Source organism: Arachis hypogaea, chromosome 9 (assembly GCF_003086295.3).
Source record: "Arachis hypogaea cultivar Tifrunner chromosome 9, arahy.Tifrunner.gnm2.J5K5, whole genome shotgun sequence".
NCBI classification, from domain to species: Eukaryota; Viridiplantae; Streptophyta; class Magnoliopsida; order Fabales; family Fabaceae; genus Arachis; species Arachis hypogaea.
Window position 1 is genome coordinate 100061178 of NC_092044.1, and position 4386 is coordinate 100065563.

General features: G+C 35.5%; 1 non-coding gene across 1 annotated transcript; it reads right to left on the reverse strand.

Moving 5' to 3' along the window:
* Positions 1–3254: 3254 nt before the first annotated feature.
* Positions 3255–3358, reverse strand: LOC112713267 (small nucleolar RNA R71). Its single transcript, XR_003158241.1, has one exon. It is a non-coding gene; the product is annotated as a small nucleolar RNA R71 (small nucleolar RNA).
* Positions 3359–4386: the final 1028 nt, after the last annotated feature.

Consider the following 4386-nt stretch of genomic DNA (forward strand, 5'->3'; position numbering starts at 1 on the left):
TAAGACTTTTTACTAGTGTATTAGACATCTTTTGATCACTTAGATCTGAGGAACATCTGGGGGCGCATAGTCCTTAGACCATGGGGGCTGGCCATTCGGCCATGCCTGAACCTTTCACTTATGTATTTTCAACGGTGGAGTTTCTGCACACCATAGATTAAGGGTGTGGAGCTCTGCTGTACCTCAAGTTTCAATACAATTACTATTACTTTCTATTCAATTCTCTTTTATTCTTATTCCAAGATATACGTTGCACAAAACTTTGATGAATGTGATGATCCGTGACACTCATCATCATTCTCACCTATGAACGCGCGTGATTGACAACCACTTCTGTTCTACTCAAGGCCGGGCGCATATCTCTTAGATTCCCCAACAGAATCTTCGTGGTATAAGCTAGATAGATGGCGGCATTCATGGGGATCCGGAAAGTCTAACCTTGTCTATGGTATTCCGAGTAGGATCCCGGGAATCTGGAAAGTCTAACCTTGTCTGTGGTATTCCAAGTAGGATTTCGGTATTGAATGACTGTGACGAGCTTCAAACTCCTGAAGGCTGGGCGTGATGACAAACGCAAAAGAATCAAGAGATTCTATTCCAACCTGATTGAGAACCGACAGATGATTAGCCGTGCTGTGACAGAGCATTTGGACCATTTTCACTGAGAGGATGGGATGTAGCTATCAACAAGGGTGATGCCTCCAGACGATTAGCCGTGCAGTGACAGCGCATAGGACTATTTTCCCGAGAGGATTAAAAGTAGCCATTGATGATGGTGATGCCCTACATACAGCTTGCCATGGAAAGGAGTAAGAAGGATTGGATGAAAGCAATAAGAAAGTAGAGAATCGACAGGATTCTAGCATCTCCACACACCTATCTGAAATTCCCACTATTGATTTACATAAGTATTTCTATCCCTTTTTATTTTATTTATCTTTTAAATTATCTAATCCAATTACATTTGACCCTATGAATCCACTTAACTGAGATTTACAAGGTGACCATAGCTTGCTTCATACCAACAATCTCTGTGGGATCGACCCTTACTCACGTAAGGTATTACTTGGACGACCCAATACACTTGCTGGTTAGTTGAACGGAGTTATGTCCACACATAGGTGCCATAATAATGATTCCATACAACAACAAAGAATACTACATTGATGTGATCACAATTTCGTCCACCAAGTTTTTGGCGCCGTTGCCGGGGATTGTTCGAGTTTGGACAACTGACGGTTCATCTTGTTGCTCAGATTAGGTAATTTTCTTTTCAAAAATCTTTTTCAAAATTTTTCTTTTCTTTTTCGTTTTTTCCAAAAATATTTTCGAAAAAAATTAATAAAAATCCAAAAAAATTAGAAAATCATAAAAATCAAAAATATTTTGTGTTTCTTGTTTGAATCTTGAGTCAACTTTTAAGTTTGGTGTCAATTGCATGCTTTAAAAATTTTTCTTGCATTTTTCGAAAATCTCATGCATTCATAGTGTTCTTCATGATCTTCAAGTTGTTCTTGACAAGTCTTCTTGTTTGATCTTGATGATTTCTTGTTTTGTGTTGTTTGTTGTTTTGCATGTGCATTTTTCGTTTGTTAGAGTCCATGCATTAAAGATTTCTAAGTTTGGTGTCTTGCATGTTTTCTTTGCATCAAAAATTTTTCAAAAATATGTTCTTGATGTTCATCATGATCTTCAAAGTGTTCTTGGTGTTCATCTTGACATTCATAGTTTTCTTGCATGCATCATGAGTTTTGATTCATAATTTTCATGTTGTGAGTCATTTTTGTTGTTTTTTTCTCTCTCATCATTAAAAATTCAGAAAAAATAAAAATAAAAAATATATTTTCCTTATTTCCCTCCAAATTTTCGAAATTTTGGGTTGACTTGGTCAAAAAATTTTAAAAATTAGTTGTTTCTTACAAGTCAAGTCAAAATTTCAATTTTAAAAATCTTATCTTTTCAAAATCTTTTTCAAAAATTATATCTTTTTCATTTTTTTTCTATTTCTCGAAAATTTCAAAATTCTTATTCAATATTTTCAAAATATTTTTCTTATCTTTATATCATATTTTTGAAAATTAGCTAACAATTAATGTGATTGATTCAAAAATTTGAAGTTTGTTACTTTCTTGTTAAGAAAGGTTCAATCTTTAAGTTCTAGAATCTTATCTTGTAGTTTCTTGTTAGTGAAGTAAGTAATTTCAAATTTTTGAATTAAATCTTTTTATCTTTTATCTTATCTTTTTCAAAAATTTTATCTTTTTCAAAATTTAATTTCAAAATATCTTATCTAACTTCTTATCTTCTTATCTTTTTCAAATTTGATTTTAATATCTTTTTCAATCAACTAACTAACTTTTTGTTTGTTTCCTATTTTTTCAAAACCAACTAACTACCTATCCCTCTCTAATTTTCGAAAATACTTCTCTCTTTTTCAAAAATTCTTTTTAATTGTTTTAAATTTAAATTTTAATTATATCTTATCTCTGATTTTCGAAAATCACTAACCACTTTTTCAAAATTATTTTCGAAATTTCCCCTCTCTTTTCTTATTCTATTTAATTATTTATTTACTAACACTTCTCTTCACCTCTCTCCATCTAAATATCCGAACCCACTCTTCTTCATTCTTCTCCCCTTTCTTTTTCTACTAACATAAAGGAATCTTTATACTGTGACATAGAGGATTCCTCTTCTTTTCTTGTTTTCTTCTCTTTCATATGAGAAGGAACAAGGAAAAGGGCACTCTTATTGAAATTGATCCAGAACCTGAAAGGACTCTGAAGAGAAAATTAAGAGAAGCTAAGTTACAACAATCTAAAGGAAACCTTTCAGAAACATTAGAACAAGAGAAGGAGATGGCAGCCGAAAATAATAATAATGCAAGGAGAATGCTTGGTGACTTCACAAAGCCAACGTCCAAATTTGATGGAAGAAGCATCTCCATTCCTGCCATTGGAGCCAATAATTTTGAGCTGAAACCTCAGCTAGTTGCCTTAATGCAACAAAACTGCAAGTTTTATGGACTTCCATCTGAAGATCCTTACCAGTTTTTAACTGAGTTCTTGCAGATTTGTGAGACTGTTAAGACGAATGGAGTTGATCCTGAAGTCTACAGACTCATGCTTTTCCCTTTTGCTGTGAGAGATAGAGCTAGAATATGGTTGGATTCACAACCCAAGGATAGCCTGGACTCCTGGGATAAGCTGGTCACTACCTTCTTGGATAAATTCTTTCCTCCTCAAAAGCTAAGCAAGCTTAGAGTGGATGTTCAGACCTTCAAACAAAAAGATGGTGAATCCCTCTATGAAGCTTGGGAAAGATACAAGCAGCTGACCAAAAGATGTCCATCTGACATGTTTTCAAAATGGACCATATTAGATATATTCTATTATGGTCTATCTAAATTTTTGAAAATGTCATTGGACCATTCTGCAGGTGGATCTATTCACCTAAAGAAAATGCCTGAAGAGGCTCAAGAACTCATTGACATGGTTGCAAACAACCAATTCATGTACACTTCTGAGAGGAATTCCATGAATAATGGGATACCTCAGAAGAAGGCAGTTCTTGAAATTGATGCTCTGAATGCCATATTGGCTCAGAACAAAGTGTTGACTCAGCAAGTCAACATGATTTCTCAAAGTCTGAATGGATGGCAAAATGCATCCAACAGTACTAAAGAGGCAGCTTCTGAAGAAGCTTATGATCCTGAGAACCCTGCAATAGCAGAGGTTAATTACATAGGTGAACCTTATGGAAACACCTATAATTCATCATGGAGAAATCATCCAAATTTCTCATGGAAGGATCAACAAAAGCCTCAACAAGGCTTTAACAATGGTGGACGCAATAGGCTGAGCAATAGCAAGCCTTTTCCATCATCTTCTCAGCAACAGACAAAGAATTCTGAACAAAGCACTTCTAATCTAGCCAATCTAGTCTCTGATCTGTCAAAAGCCACTTTCAGTTTCATGAGTGAAACAAGATCCTCCATCAGAAATATGGAGGCACAAGTGGGCCAGCTGAGTAAGAAAGTCATTGAAACTCCTCCCAGTATTCTCCCAAGCAATACAGAAGAGAATCCAAAAGGAGAGTGCAAGGCCATTGATATGATCAATATGGCTGAATGCACAAGGGAGGAGGAGGACGAAAATCCTAGTGAGGAAGACCTCCTGGGACGTCTCTCAAGCAAGAGGGAGTTTCCTATTAAGGATCCAAGGGAATCTGAGGCTCATATAGAGACCATAGAGATTCCATTAAATCTCCTTCTGCCATTCATGAGCTCTGAAGACTATTCTTCCTCTGAAGAGGATGAAGATGTGACTGGAGAGCAAGTTGCTCAATATTTAGGAGCTATCATGAAGCTGAATGCCAAGTTGTTTG